Here is a 17,812-nt window from a genome sequence, read left to right as displayed (position 1 = left end):
TAGGTGGTTGTAGAATTTAACGTCTCTTTTCTGGATTTTGAGAATTAGCGGGTATCTCTCCGTCTCTTTCTCTCTAGGGGGCACAGAGTGTGTCCCAGGTTTCCTCTGTGTGGCTAAAAAACAAAAACACACATAGATATGCACTAATACACACACACATAAACACACATCTCATATGAATACGGCATCACACATCAAAATCAAAAGTTTGTGAGTTTGTGTGCCGAATACAACAGGTCACCTTACAGTGAAATGCTTACTTACATACACACACAAACATCAGATCAGATAAGAGTCTTATTCTGAGCTCATATATTTCAAATCAGCGCAATATTCCTTGAACAAGTGGATTTGAAAGCTATTTTTAGTCAGCTGCAAGATGCAAGGAAAGCAGACCAACACAACAGCTACTCGACATACATATTTTTTTCTGATGAAGAGTAACTGCTGCAGCTATAGGAGCCTCGACAGCAATAACAAGGGAGCACATGACCAGAGCAGAGCAATGAGCCAGCTCTCTCCCCCATCCCCAGCCCAGCTCTCTCCCCTATACCCAATCCAGCTCTCTCCCCCCATCCCCAGCCCAGCTATCTCCCCTACACCCAGTCCAGCTCTCTCCCTCATCCCCAGCCCAGCTCTCTCCCCTATACCCAGTCCAGCTCTCTCCCTCATCCCCAGCCCAGCTCTCTCCCCTATACCCAGTCCAGCTATCTCCCCTATACCCAGTCCAGCTCTCTCCCTCATCCCCAGCCCAGCTCTCTCCCCTATACCCAGCCCAGCTCTCTCCCTCATCCCCAGCCCAGCTCTCTCCCCCATCCCCAGCCCAGCTCTCTCCCCTATACCCAGTGTAGCTCTCTCCCCCCATCCCCAGCCCAGCTCTCTCCCCTATACCCAGTCCAGCTCTCTCCCCCATCCCCAGCCCAGCTCTCTCCCCTATACCCAGTCCAGCTCTCTCCCCCCATCCCCAGCCCAGCTCTCTCCCCTATACTCAGTCCAGCTCTCTCCCCTATACCCAGTCCAGCTCTCTCCCCCATCCCCAGCCCAGCTATCTCCCCTGTACTCAGTCCAGCTCTCTCCCCCATCCCCAGCCCAGCTATCTCCCCTATACCCAGTCCAGCTCTCTCCCCCATCCCCAGCCCAGCTATCTCCCCTATACCCAGTCCAGCTCTTTCCCCCCATCCCCAGCCCAGCTATCTCCCCTATACCCAGTCCAGCTCTCTCCCCCATTCCCAGCCCAGCTATCTCCCCTATAACCAGTCCAGCTCTCTCCCCCATCCCCAGCCCAGCTATCTCCCCTATACCCAGTCCAGCTCTCTCCCCCCATCCCCAGCCCAGCTATCTCCCCTATACCCAGTCCAGCTATCTCCCCCATCCCCAGCCCAGCTATCTCCCCCATCCCCAGCCCATCTCTCTTTCTAGATAGATATCCCCCTGCGGCAACAGAGGAGACGGGTCCCGCCAAGACTCAGCCACTCTGGAGAGTGAGAGGCAGCGAAGGATGAGGAAGAGAGGAAGAGATGAGGAAGAGAGAAGAAAGAGAGGAGAAAGAGAGGAGGAAGAGAGGAGGAAGAGAGGAGGAAGAGAGGGGTGAGCATGGCGGCCGTGCCAAACGAACAGCCATAGATCTGCAGCGGCTGCCCCGTCAGCTCGGACTCTGACGGCGACCTGACAACTCCCGCTGACATGGGAAGAAGCGCTTGAGCGTCATCTGTCTTTTTATTTCAGAGGCCCTGCTGCAAACGGGCAATGCAGAGCTGGATATGAACGGGGAGTCTCTGTTCTGGTTGGCTGGTGCTGGTGGTGACAGCTGTTGTGAGGCTAGTTGACACGGTGGGAGGCAGGCTGAACTTGTAGCGGGCTGGTGTGTGAGAGAGTTGGGCCGGGAAACAGCTGAGCACCAGAGCTCCAGATGGTACAGAGAGAGCGTATGGGGAGGCTGCGGGTGAAAGCGTAAAAGCCAGTCTGTCAGACAGAGAAAGATGCAGGTGGATGGCCTGTTCCTGAAAACATTTCTTCCCTCTGCTCCACCCTCCAATAGTATATGCACCTGTCATGAGAGGGTAGGCCATGCCTCATTACTCCAGCTTAGTCATTAACCCCACCACCTGTAGGACCCTGCATGGGTTACCATGACTGACAGCCTGGGCTAAGAACTAAGCAGTGGTCACCAAGTCTTTTCTCCAGCCCTACACTAACCTGATTCATCTGATTCAACGAATATAGGCCTGTACGATCGGGTGATACGTGGGGAAAGGTGTCATCTGTCTGAAGCTTTATGTCACAGGTGGTAGTGCCTTCACTCTACCAAAGGGTTGCTGGTTTAAGTCCCACTTTATTTGTTCCCCCTCAATATCAGTTAGTAAATCCAATTGATTCTTCAAAGCAAATGTAAAGCACGGTGCTCTGTAATAGATCACTGTGCTTTATTTCTTCTATCTGTCGTTAGTGGTAATGATATAGACAGTAGCAGTGTTGCACACACACACACACGCACGCACGCACACACACACACACACACACACACACACACACACACACACACACACACACACACACACACACACACACACACACACACACACACACACACAGTAATCTGATAATAATATTCTCCTGTCAGCATTAAAGGCAAGATGGCGTGTCAGTTTCATAACTCACTCTCAGACTGACTGCCACCCTGCGCCCACACCCTACACCGTCACTGAGACACTCACATAATTGAGCAACAGAATGATGACACACTGGCAAGGCCAGCTGACACACACGCACACACACACACACACACACACACACACACTTTCACTGAAGTAGTTCTTCACTCAGTCATTCCCCTTGACTGTGTTTATGTTTAAGTCGATTCAATCCTCAGCCAATCAATGCTCCAATCACTGTTCTTGTGAAAAAAGGGTTCCAAAAGGGTTCTTCTGCTGTCCCCATAGGATAACCCTTTTAGGTTCCGGATAGAATCATTTTTGGTTCCAGGTAGAACCCTTTTGGGTTCCATGTAGAACCCTCTGTGGAAAGAGTTCTACAAGGAACCAAAAGGGTTCTAACTGGAACCAAAGGGGTTCTACCTGAAACCAAAAAGGGCTCTTCAAAGGGTTCTCCTATGGGGACAGTTGAAGAACCCTTTAAGGTTCTAGATAGCACCTTTTTTCTAAGAGTGTGGAGTGAATCATATCTGTCTGTCTGTCTGTCAGCGTTTTTTATCAAATCAATGTCAGGGAATCCCTTTCAGTAACGAAATATCATAAACAAAGCAGTGTAATGGGGTAAGCTGGCGGCAGTCAAGCATGCGCGCACACACACAGTTTATACATACACACTGTATACATACACATACAACACACACACTAAATCATACACCTCAAAAAGAGGAGTGAGTATGCTCACACACACACACACACACTACAGCAAACACTCCAAACAAGAGGAGTGAGTATGCTCACACACACACACACACACTACAGCAAACACTCCAAACAAGAGGAGTGAGTATGCTCACACACACACACACACACTACAGCAAACACTCCAAACAAGAGGAGTGAGTATGCTCACACACACACACACGGGTCATTCTCAAGGAACTGACATTTGACGCAAAAATTCTCAAGTGTCATTTTCTCTTGGATCACTGAGATTAGGATCTGTACTTATCTATGCTTTTTCTATTAGATATGATGTATTTTACCACAATTCCCAAAACGATCAAGACAAAAATTCTCATCACCGAAACAGTCCAAAAAAGTTATAAACAAATCAAATTTTTTTACACTGCTCCCCTAATGAATATTTTTTTTGCATTATCACGTCATTATTTTATTAGTGTATATACAGTACCAGTCAAAAGTTTGGACACACCTACTCATTCCAGGTTTTTATTTCTTTTTTTACTATTTTCTACATTGTAGAATAGTGAAGACATCAAAACTATGAAATAACATATATGGAATCATGTAGTATCCAAAAGTTTTAGATTTTAGATTCTTCAAAGTAGCCACCCTTTGCCTTGATGACAGCTTTGCACACTCTTGGCATTCTGTCAACAAGCTTCATGAGGAATGCTTTTCCAACAGTCTTGAAGGAGTTCCCACAAAAGTATTCATCCCTTTTGGCATTTTTCCTATTTTGTTGCATTACAACCTGTAATTTAAATTTATTTTGATTTGGATTTTATGTAATGGAAAAGAATAACTTTTAAAAATACATTTCTAAAAAATAAAAATGGAAAAGTGGCATGTGTATTCACCCCTTTGCTATGAAGCCCCTCAGTAAGATCTGGTGCAACCAATTACCTTCAGAAGTCACATAATTAGTTAAATAAATTCCACCTGTGTGAAATCTAAGTGTCACATGATCTGTCACATGATCTCAGTATATATACACCTGTTCTGAAAGGCCCCAGAGTCTGCAACACCACTAAGCAAGGGGCACCACCAAGCAAGCGGCACCATGAAGACTAAGGAGCTCTCCAAACAGGTCAGGGACAAAGTTGTGGAGAAGTACAGATCAGGGTTGGGTTATAAAAAATATCTGAAACTTTGAACATCCCACAGAGCACCATTAAATCCATTGTTAAAAAATTGAAAGAATATGGCACCACAACAAATCTGCCAAGAGAGGGCCACCCACCAAAACTCACAGACCAGGCAAGGAGGGCATTAATCAGAGAGGCAACAAAGAGACCAAAGATGACCCTGAAGGAGCTGTAAAGCTCCACAGCAGAGATTGGAGTATCTGTCCATAGGACCACTTTCAGCCGTACACTCCACAGAGCTGGGCTTTACGGAAGAGTAACCAGAAAAAAGCCATTGCTTAAAGAAGAAAATAAGCAAACATGTTTGGTGTTCGCCAAAAGGCATGTGGGAGACTCCCCAAACATATGGAAGAAGGTACTCTGGTCAGATGAGGCTAAAATGGAGCTTTTTGGCCATCAAGGAAAATGCCTGGCGCAAACCCAACACCTCTCATCACCCCGAGAACAACATCCCCACAGTGAAGGTGGTGGCAGCATCATGCTGTGGGGATGTTTTTCATCAGCAGGGACTGGGAAACTAGTCAGAATTGAAGGAATGATGGATGGCGCTAAATACAGGGAAATTATTGAAGGAAACCTGTTTGTCTTCCAGAGATTTGAGACTGGGATGGAGGTTCACCTTTCAGCAGGACAATGACCCTAAGCATACTGCTAAAGCAACACTCGAGTGGTATAAGGGGAAACATTTAAATGTCTTGGAATGGCCTAGTCAAAGCCCAGACCTCAATCCAATTGAAAATCTATGGTATCACTTAAAGATTGCTGTACACCAGCGGAACCCATCCAACTTGAAGGAGCTGGAGCAATGTTGCCTTGAAGAATGGGTAAAAATCCCAGTGGCTAGATGTGCCAAGCTTATAGAGATATACCGCAAGAGACTTGCAGCTGTAGTTTTTGCAAAAGGTGGCTCTACAGACTCTACAGACTTTTACTTTTGGGGGGTGAATAGTTATGCACGCTAATTTTTTCTGTTTTTTTGGTCTTATTTCTTATTTGTTTCACAATAAAAAATATTTTGCATCTTCAAAGTGGTAGGCATGTTGTGTAAATCAAATGATACAAACCCCCCAAAATCCATTTTAATTCCAGGTTGTAAGGCAACAAAATAGGAAAAATGCTAGGGGCGGTGAATACTTTTGCAAGCCACTGTATGCTGAGCATTTGTTAGCTGTTTTTCCTTCACACTGCGGTCCAACTCATCCCAAACCATCTGGGGTGTGGAATTATGTTTTATCGAATGTTTTACAAATTAATAAAAAAGAAAAGCTGGAATGTCTTGAGTCAATAAGTGTTCAACCCTTTTGTTATGGTAAGCCTAAATAAGTTCAGGAGTAAATATTTGCTTAACAAGTCACATGATAAGTTGCATACTCTATGTGCAAAAATAGTTTTTAACGTGATTTTTTAATGACTACCTCATCTCTGTACCTCACATATACTCTCAGTTGAGCAGGGAATTTCAAACACAGATTCAACCACAAAGACCAGGGAGGTTTTCCAATGCCTTGCAAACAAGGGCACCTATTGGTAGATGGGTAAAAAATAAAAAGCAGACATTGAATATCCCTTTGAGCATGGTGAAGTTATTAATTACACTTTGGATGGTGTATCAATACACCCAGTCTCTACAAAGATACAGACTTCCTTCCTAACTCAGTTGCCAGAGAGGAATCTGCTTGAATATCTATGCCAAGACCTTAAAATGGTTGTTTAACAACCAATTTGACAGACCCTGAAGAATTTTGAAAAGAATAATGGCCAAATGTTGCACAATCCAGCTGTGGAAAGCTCCTAGAGACTTACCCAGAAAGACTCACACCTGTAATCTCTGCCAAAGGTGATTCTAACATGTATTGACTCAGGGGGTTGAATACTTATCTAATCAAGATATATTACTGGTTTTTTGGTTTTTTGTTTCTACAAATGTTAGAATTTTTCTTCCACTTTGACATTAGAGTATTTTGTGTAAATCGTTGACAAAATATGACAATTAAATCCATTTGAATCCCACTTTGTAGCACAACAAAATGTGGAAAATATTTTCTGAAGGCACTGTAAGTAGAGAACATTGAACAAAACAAGGCTATGTCAATTATTAAGAAGCTCTTGATAACCGAAATGAAGGTTTTCATTCCCGAAATGACATGGTAATGAGAAGTTTGTGTTTCGGTAATAAGAGACCCTTAGCTCAATCTGCAAATAATAGGAAACAGCCATTAGGATTCAGAAAACAATTGACCACATCACTAAAGCCTATTCGTGCCTCCACATTGGTAAAGTAATGGTTCTCTGACTTTTTCCAATTTTAGTCGTTTCGGTAATGAGAAGGACAAGTGGGGTGAAGGGCGTGTTTGAGAATAAGAACCACATTCGGAAGATATATAAGCAAATAAATTAACAAAGACATCCTCCAGCCATTTTTGAACTTTTACTGTTGAAAACCGATATGCCAAGCATGAATACAATAAAGTTAACACACTAAAGGATGAAATAATATATTTTGAGCAAAATAGTGTTTTTTTGACACAACTGCAAACTTCAAGGAGTAGGACATTGAAGGAGTTGGTCTGATGGTGCCCTCTGATGTCATCAGCCTCCCCCCTTGATTGAGGAAAAAAGAGGAACCCCCCCCACTTGTACCATGTCATTACTTACCTGTACCACCTATTGAGATGTGCCTTTTGTTAAGTAGATCAGGTGTTAAATGAGCTGAAAAGGAGACTGGAGTGCCACTTTAACTTGTGCTCATCTAGGACTACTCCTCTAGATGATGCATCATGGGTGACTAAAACATTATTTAAAAAAAAAGTTTTTAGAAGAACTTGAAAAAGTACAATGAGACATGTCCACAGACACTGTGTTTTTACCTTATAAATATTATAGTTTAATGTAGACTTCAATTTGTATGATTTATGGACAAACTGCAGAAACATGTTATGTGTTTTATTCAAATAAGTTGGTAAAAAAAAGTAAAATGGTATAAAATGACCTGCTAATTGAATCTGGACACATTTCGGTATAGAGAATTTGGGCTGACAATGTACAAAAAACTAAAGGCTAAAATGTAAAACGTATTTCAAATAAGACACTTAGCCAAAAACTAGACATCTTAGTCTTAATGATATTTGATTTTTGCAGATGCATCATGGTTTTGTAATTCAATTTTCTGCAGACATTTTAAAACTGATTTCATGAGAATCCCCCACACACGGGCACACACACACACACACACACACACACACACACACACACACACACACACAGGCACTCAGGCTGCATTATTACGCACACCAGACAGTCAGCTGGTGGAGCCTTCCTTATGCACCAGTTGACATCACATCTCTTTACTCGTTTCCTCAACATCAGCCCAGGTAATGCACTGTAAATGATGTGGCTATATAAATCACTATGGTTTTACACTGAGTATACAAAACATTAGGATTACATAGACTGACCAGGTGAAAGCTATGATTCCTTATTGATGTCACCTGTTAAATCCACTTCAATCAGTGTAGATGAAGAAGAGGAGACAGGTTACAGAAGGATTTTTAAGCCAATTGAGACATGGATTGTGCATGCTTGCCATTCAGACGGTGAATGGGCAAGACAAAAGATTGTGCTTTTGAACGGAGTATGGTAGTACGTGCCAGGTGCACCGGTTTGAGTGTGTCAACAACCTCAACGCTGCTGGTGTAACCGGTGTGAAATGGCTAGCTAGTTAGCAGGGTGCGCGCTAATAGCGATTCAATCGGTGACGTCACTCACTCTGAGTCCTTGAAGTAGTTGTTTCCCTTGCTCTGTAAGAGCCGCGGCTTTAATGGAGCGATAGGTAACGAGGCTTGGAGTGTGTCAGTTGTTGATGTGTGCAAAGGGTCCCTGGTTCGAGCCCAGGTAGGGGTGAAGAGAGGGACGGAAGCAATACTGTCACACTCAATACTGTCACACTCAACAGTTTCCCATGTGTATCAAGAATGGTCCACCACCCAAAGGACATCCAGCCAACTTGACACAACTGTGGGAAGCATTGGAGTCAACATGGGCCAGCACCCCTGTGGAATGCTTTCGATACCTTGTAGAGTCCATGCCCTGACAAATTGAGGCTGTTCTGTAGGCAAAAAAGGGTGTGACTTAATGTGTTCTTAATGTGTTGTACACTCAGTGTATATAATCACTGTAAATGATGTGCATGTGTAATAACCATGGTTTTATATGAGGAGGTAGTACAGAACAGTGTTGTGGTACAGGAATAAACACCACTGGTGATACAGAATAGTGATGTGGTTTAGGAATCAACACCACTGGTGATACAGAATAGTGATGTGGTTTAGGAATCAACACCACTGGTGGTATAGAACAGAGATGTGGTATACTGTAGGAATCAACACCACTGGTGATACAGAATAGTGATGTGATATACTGTAGGAATCAACACCACTGGTGGTACAGAATAATGATGAGGTATACTGTAGGAATCAACACCACTGGTGGTATAGAACAGAGATGTGGTATACTGTAGGAATCAACACCACTGGTGGTACAGAATAGTGATGTGATATACTGTAGGAATCAACACCACTGGTGGTACAGAATAATGATGAGGTATAGGAATCAACACCACTGGTGGTAAAGAATAGTGATGAGGTATACTGTAGGAATCAACACCACTGGTGGTATAGACTAGTGATGTGGTATACTGTAGGAATCAACACCACTGGTGGTATAGAATAGTGATGTGGTATACTGTAGGAATCAACACCACTGGTGGTATAGAACAGAGATGTGGTATACTGTAGGAATCAACACCACTGGTGGTATAGAACAGAGATGTGGTATACTGTAGGAATCAACACCACTGGTGGTATAGAACAGAGATGTGGTATACTGTAGGAATCAACACCACTGGTGGTATAGAACAGAGATGTGGTATACTGTAGGAATCAACACCACTGGTGGTATAGAACAGAGATGTGGTATACTGTAGGAATCAACACCACTGGTGGTACAGAATAGTGATGTGGTAAACTGTAGGAATCAACACCACTGGTGGTACAGAATAGTGATGTGGTAAACTGTAGGAATCAACACCACTGGTGGTACAGAATAGTGATGTGATATACTGTAGGAATCAACACCACTGATGGTGCAGAATAGTGATGTGGTATACTGTAGGAATCAACACCACTGGTGGTACAGAATAGTGATGTGGTATACTGTAGGAATCAACACCACTGGTGGTACAGAATAGTGATGTGGTATACTGTAGGAATCAACACCACTGGTGGTATAGAATAGTGATGAGGTATAGGAATCAACACCACTGGTGGTACAGAATAGTGATGTGGTAAACTGTAGGAATCAACACCACTGGTGGTATAGAACAGAGATGTGGTATACTGTAGGAATCAACACCACTGATGGTACAGAATAGTGATGTGGTATACTGTAGGAATCAACACCACTGGTGGTACAGAATAGTGATGTGGTATACTGTAGGAATCAACACCACTGGTGGTACAGAATAGTGATGTGGTATAGGAATCAACACCACTGGTGGTAAAGAATAGTGATGAGGTATACTGTAGGAATCAACACCACTGGTGGTATAGAACAGAGATGTGGTATACTGTAGGAATCAACACCACTGGTGGTACAGAATAATGATGAGGTAAACTGTAGGAATCAACACCACTGGTGGTACAGAATTGAGATGTGGTAAACTGTAGGAATCAACACCACTGGTGGTACAGAATAGTGATGTGGTAAACTGTAGGAATCAACACCACTGGTGGTACGGAATAGTGATGTGGTATACTGTAGGAATCAACACCACTGGTGGTACAGAATAGTGATGAGGTAAACTGTAGGAATCAACACCACTGGTGGTAAAGAATAGTGATGAGGTAAACTGTAGGAATCAACACCACTGGTGGTACAGAATAGTGATGAGGTATAGGAATCAACACCACTGGTGGTAAAGAATAGTGATGAGGTATACTGTAGGAATCAACACCACTGGTGGTACAGAATAGTGATGAGGTATAGAAATCAACACCACTGGTGGTACAGAATAGTGATGAGGTATACTGTAGGAATCAACACCACTGGTGGTACAGAATAGTGATGTGGTATACCGTAGGAATCAACACCACTGGTGGTACAGAATAATGATGAGGTATAGGAATCAACACCACTGGTGGTAAAGAATAGTGATGAGGTATACTGTAGGAATCAACACCACTGGTGGTACAGAATAGTGATGAGGTAAACTGTAGGAATCAACACCACTGGTGGTACAGAATAGTGATGAGGTAAACTGTAGGAATCAACACCACTGGTGGTACAGAATAATGATGAGGTAAACTGTAGGAATCAACACCACTGGTGGTACAGAATTGTGATGTGATATACTGTAGGAATCAACACAACTGGTGACACAGTACAGTGATATCATATAGGAATCAACACTACTGGTGGTACAGAATAGTGATGAGGAATAGGAATCAACACCACTGGTGGTACAGAATAGTGATGTGGTATACTGTAGGAATCAACACCACTGGTGGTACAGAATAGTGATGTGGGGTACTGTAGGAATCAACACCACTGGTGGTGCAGAATAGTTATTTGGTATACTGTAGGAATCAACACCACTGGTGGTACAGAATAGTGATGAGGTATAGGAATCAACACCACTGGTGGTACAGAATAGTGATGTGGTATACTGTAGGTATCAACACCACTGGTGGTACAGAATAGTGATGTGGTATACTGTAGGTATCAACACCACTGGTGGTACAGAATAGTCAAGCAGTTGGCAGGCTATTTATCATGTGCTTTCTAAGAACTGACATTGCATACAGACGTGCATGAGCCTTGCTCCAGTGTGTCAAATCTCTAGTATTAGTCCAGTGTGTAGATACCCTAGTCTTTCTCCAGTTTGTAGATACTCTAGTTATATACCAGTGTGTAGATACCCTGGTCTTAGTCCAGTGTGTAGATACTCTTGTCTTAGTCCAGTGTGTAGATACCCTGGCCTAAGTCCAGTGTGTAGATACTCTAGTCTTAGTCCAGTGTGTAGATACCCTAGTCTTTCTCCAGTTTGTAGATACTCTGTCTTACTCCAGTGTGTAGATACTCTGTCTTACTCCAGTTTGTAGATACTCTGTCTTACTGCAGTATGTAGATACTCTGTCTTACTCCAGTATGTAGATACTCTGTCTTACTCCAGTATGTAGATACTCTGGTCTTAGTCCAGTATGTAGATACTCTGGTCTTACTCCAGTGTGTAGATACTCTGTCTTACTCCAGTGTGTAGATACTGTCTTACTCCAGTTTGTAGATACTCTGTCTTACTCCAGTATGTAGATACTCTGGTCTTAGTCCAGTATGTAGATACTCTGGTCTTAGTCCAGTGCGTAGATACTCTGTCTTACTCCAGTGTGTAGATACTCTGTCTTACTCCAGTGTGTAGATACTGTCTTACTCCAGTTTGTAGATACTCTGTCTTACTCCAGTATGTAGATACTCTGTCTTACTCCAGTATGTAGATACTCTGTCTTACTCCAGTATGTAGATACTCTGGTCTTAGTCCAGTGTGTAGATACTCTGGTCTTACTCCAGTATGTAGATACTCTGGTCTTAGTCCAGTATGTAGATACTCTGGTCTTAGTCCAGTATGTAGATACTCTGTCTTACTCCAGTATGTAGATACTCTGTCTTACTCCAGTATGTAGATACTCTGGTCTTAGTCCAGTATGTAGATACTCTGGTCTTAGTCCAGTGTGTAGATACTCTGGTCTTAGTCCAGTATGTAGATACTCTGTCTTACTCCAGTATGTAGATACTCTGGTCTTAGTCCAGTATGTAGATACTCTGGTCTTAGTCCAGTATGTAGATACTCTGGTCTTAGTCCAGTATGTAGATACTCTGGTCTTAGTCCAGTGCGTAGATACTCTGTCTTATTCCAGTGTGTAGATACTCTGTCTTACTCCAGTGTGTAGATACTGTCTTACTCCAGTTTGTAGATACTCTGTCTTACTCCAGTATGTAGATACTCTGGTCTTAGTCCAGTATGTAGATACTCTGGTCTTAGTCCAGTGCGTAGATACTCTGTCTTACTCCAGTGTGTAGATACTCTGTCTTACTCCAGTGTGTAGATACTGTCTTACTCCAGTTTGTAGATACTCTGTCTTACTCCAGTATGTAGATACTCTGTCTTACTCCAGTATGTAGATACTCTGTCTTACTCCAGTATGTAGATACTCTGGTCTTAGTCCAGTGTGTAGATACTCTGGTCTTACTCCAGTATGTAGATACTCTGGTCTTAGTCCAGTATGTAGATACTCTGGTCTTAGTCCAGTATGTAGATACTCTGTCTTACTCCAGTATGTAGATACTCTGTCTTACTCCAGTATGTAGATACTCTGGTCTTAGTCCAGTATGTAGATACTCTGGTCTTAGTCCAGTGTGTAGATACTCTGGTCTTAGTCCAGTATGTAGATACTCTGTCTTACTCCAGTATGTAGATACTCTGGTCTTAGTCCAGTATGTAGATACTCTGGTCTTAGTCCAGTATGTAGATACTCTGGTCTTAGTCCAGTATGTAGATACTCTGGTCTTAGTCCAGTGCGTAGATACTCTGTCTTACTCCAGTGTGTAGATACTGTCTTACTCCAGTTTGTAGATACTCTGTCTTACTCCAGTATGTAGATACTCTGGTCTTAGTCCAGTATGTAGATACTCTGGTCTTAGTCCAGTGTGTAGATACTCTGGTCTTAGTCCAGTATGTAGATACTCTGTCTTACTCCAGTATGTAGATACTCTGGTCTTAGTCCAGTATGTAGATACTCTGGTCTTAGTCCAGTATGTAGATACTCTGGTCTTAGTCCAGTATGTAGATACTCTGGTCTTAGTCCAGTGCGTAGATACTCTGTCTTATTCCAGTGTGTAGATACTCTGTCTTACTCCAGTGTGTAGATACTGTCTTACTCCAGTTTGTAGATACTCTGTCTTACTCCAGTATGTAGATACTCTGTCTTACTCCAGTATGTAGATACTCTGGTCTTAGTCCAGTATGTAGATACTCTGGTCTTAGTCCAGTATGTAGATACTCTGTCTTACTCCAGTATGTAGATAATCTGTCTTACTCCAGTATGTAGATACTCTGGTCTTTGTCCAGTATGTAGATACTCTGGTCTTAGTCCAGTGTGTAGATACTCTGGTCTTAGTCCAGTATGTAGATACTCTGTCTTACTCCAGTATGTAGATACTCTGGTCTTAGTCCAGTATGTAGATACTCTGGTCTTAGTCCAGTATGTAGATACTCTGGTCTTAGTCCAGTGTGTAGATACTCTGGTCTTAGTCCAGTATGTAGATACTCTGGTCTTAGTCCAGTATGTAGATACTCTGGTCTTAGTCCAGTATGTAGATACTCTGGTCTTAGTCCAGTGTGTAGATACTCTGTCTTACTCCAGTGTGTAGATACTCCGTCTTACTCCAGTGTGTAGATACTCTGGTCTTAGTCCAGTATGTAGATACTCTGGTCTTAGTCCAGTATGTAGATACTCTGGTCTTAGTCCAGTATGTAGATACTCTGGTCTTAGTCCAGTGTGTAGATACTCTGGTCTTAGTCCAGTATGTAGATACTCTGTCTTACTCTAGTGTGTAGATACTCGGGTCTTAGTCCAGTGTGTGGATACTCTGGTCTTAGTCCAGTATGTAGATACTCTGTCTTACTCCAGTGTGTAGATACTCTGGTCTTAGTCCAGTATGTAGATACTCTGGTCTTAGTCCAGTGTGTAGATACTCTGGTCTTAGTCCAGTATGTAGATACTCTGGTCTTACTCCAGTGTGTAGATACTCTGTCTTACTCCAGTGTGTAGATACTCTGGTCTTACTCCAGTGTGTAGATATTGTATTCCTCTGCCTCCTGTTGATCTGTGGTTGGCAGGGAGGACTGCAGCTGAGGAGGCTGATCAATACTGAACACTAAACCCATTCTCACCCAGGACAAACACTGCTGCCACACCCAGGCAGGCAGACCTACACACCACACTGCTCTCCCCAGCTCTTTACACCGCAGTATCAGCAGCACACACTCACTTCTTCACTAAATCAAGTGTTAAACAACAGCTTAGAAGAACCCTAGCCTATATTCTGTCACCATGGTGGTCAAAATCGTAGGACAGAAACATTGCCATGGTTACAACATGCTTGACTTTTAAGAATTATTCTGTTTTAAGAATCAAACCACTAGGGACTACTTACAGAAAGTGTACCACTCCGGTATTTATTTCTAACCTTTTTATGGCTATGCTGTAGAACACATCAATATTCACCACCATGCCTACATTCACTCTTTTTCCCGTGTCTGCATGATGTTTCACAATAACAAGTAATAACACCCTCCATTACTTCACTGGTTGTCATCTTGTGTCTCATGTCTAAACAGGTGCCCTGGCCTGTACAGTTGAAGTCGGACGTTTACATACATTTTAGCCAAATAAATTTAAACTCAGTTTTTCACAATTCCTGACATTTAATCCTTGTAAAAAAAATCCCTGTCTTATGTCATTTAGGATCACCATTTTATTTTAAGAATGTGAAATGTCAGAATAATAGTAGAAAGAATGATTTATTTCAGATTTTATTTCTTTCATAACATTCCCAGTGGGTCAGAAGTTTACATACACTCAATTAGTATTTGGTAGCATTGCCTTTAAATTGGGTCAAACGTTTCAGGTAGCCGTCCACAAGCTCCCCACAATAAGTTGGGGGAATTTTGGCCCATTCCTCCTGACAGAGTCGGTGTAACTGAGTCAGGTTTGTAGGCCTCCTTGCTTGAACACGCTTTTTCAGTTCTGCCCACAAATGTTCTATAGGATTGAGGTCAGGGCTTTGTGATGGCCACTCCAATACCTTGACTTTGTTGTCCTTAAGCCATTTTGCCACAACTTTGCAAGTATGCTTGGGGTCATTGTCCATTTGGAATACCCATTTGCGACCAAGCTTTAACTTCCCGACTGATGTCTTGAGATGTTGCTTCAATAAATCCACATAATTTCCCTACCTCATGATGCCATCTATTTTGTGAAGTGCACCAGTCCCTCCTACAGCAAAGCACCCCCACAACATGATGCTGCCACCCCCATGCTTCACGGTTGGGATGGTGTTCTTCGGCTTGCAAGCCTCCCCCTTTTTCCTCCAAACATAACGATGGTCATTATGGCCAAACAGTTCAGACCAGAGGATATTTCTCCAAAAAGTACGATCTTTCTCCCCATGTGCAGTTGCAAACCGTAGTCTAGCTTTTTTATGGCGGGTTTGGAGCAGTGGCTTCTTCCTTGCTGAGCGGCCTTTCAGGTTTATGTCGATATGGACTCGTTATACTGTGGATATAGATACTTTTGTACCGGTTTCCTCCAGCATCTTCACAAGGTCCTTTGCTGTTGTTCTGGGATTGATTTGCACTTTTCGCACCAAAGTACGTTCATCTCTAGGAGACAGAACGCGTCTCCTTCCTGAGCGGTATGACGGCTGCGTGGTCCCATGGTGTTTATACTTGCGTACTATTGTTTGTACAGATGAACGTGGTACCTTCAGGCGTTTGGAAATTGCTCCCAAGGATGAACCAGACTTGTGGAGGTCTACAATTTTGTTCTGAGGTCTTGGCTGATTTCTTTTGATTTTCCCATGATGTCAAGCAAAGAGGCACTGAGTTTGAAGGTAGGCCTTGAAATACATCCACAGATACACCTTCAATTGAGTCAAATGATGTCAATTAGCCTATCAGATGCAACTAAAGCCATGACATCATTTTCTGGAATTTTCCAAGCTGTTTAAAGGCACAGTCAACTTAGTGCATGTAAACTTCTGACCCACTGGAATTGTGATACAGTGAATTATAAGTGAAATAATCTGTCTGTAAACAATTGTTGGAAAAATTACTTGTGTCATGCACAAAGTAGATGTTCTAACTGACTTGCCAAAACTATAGTTTGTTCACAAGAAATTTGTGGAGTGGTTGAAAAACAAGTTTTAATGACTCCAACATAAGTGTATGTCAACTTCCGACTTCAACTGTATATCCATGGAGATCCTATTCAATTACTAGTTAATATTCTAACTCCTAATTCTATGTGTATAGCGCTAGTTTAACACAGTTATCATGGCTTCACTATTCACCTCACACCCGCTGCCAGCTGGTTTACATTCTAGACATCAAGTCATTCTACAATGTCTTTCATCCTTTGGATTCTTCATGTGTTGTTATCTATAGTTCGCAGTTATTTTTAAAGGGGGGGAGGGGGGGCACATCACTCACCACCATGTCACACTGCTGACCTCAATACCACGGCTGGGGTCAATTCCATTTCAGTTCAGGCTGTTGAAATAATGATAATAATGGGCAGCTTTAAATTTGTTAACTGGATTTCAAGTAATTTCCTGCTGAATTTAAATGGAATTGATCCCATCCTTGTTCACCTCTAACCTACCTGTGTCCTTCAGCCATTTAAAACTACTAGGTACTGTACCTCAGTGCTGAGAAAGACTACTGCAGTAATAATATCACTTCAAATAAGTAGCCTCCAGTGTGTCTAGAAGTTTTTGCTTAAAGGGAAAATCCACTCAAAAACGACATTTTGGTATTATTTTCAGTAGTCCACTGTTGATACAGTCCAAGTTTTCAAGTGATTGGACTTTCAAGAAGCAAAGTGTCACCGGCCACATCATCATGCTGTACTGAGTGTTCATGAATCATTATGTATTGAACATTCATTAGTGATTGTACAAAGTGGATGACAAATATTTCACAATGCACTTCACATAAGTACTTTAGGCCTATATTTAAATCCAAAGTAAATCCGATGTACACATTTTGCACACAGAACAGACCAATGCAGTCACCATCTATAGACTACTGGGACGTCCTCCTCTGTTTTTTTGTAACATATCACAATCCACTTGTTGTTGATGTTGTTGACGCTACTGTACATATTAATAATTTCATATGCTCATTCTGTACATACATTATATGATTTCTGAGGTGTGTTTACCTTTAATTGTATGCATTATTATTTACTACCTCACCTCACCTCACCCCCCCCCACCCCCACCCCACTCTGACTCCTCAGCAGTCCTGACGTTGATTTACCTAAAGTGTCACATATTGGTATTGTCCAGGACAATCCCAACCTGAATAGCCCTCCATGCAATCCCATACACTCTTTCCCTCACGTATTCTCCTCCCTCTCCATCTCAACCCCTCCCTCC

The sequence above is a fragment of the Salmo trutta genome, chromosome 3 (genome assembly GCF_901001165.1).
Source record: "Salmo trutta chromosome 3, fSalTru1.1, whole genome shotgun sequence".
In the NCBI taxonomy this organism is placed as follows: Eukaryota; Metazoa; Chordata; class Actinopteri; order Salmoniformes; family Salmonidae; genus Salmo; species Salmo trutta.
This window is presented reverse-complemented; position numbering follows the sequence as displayed.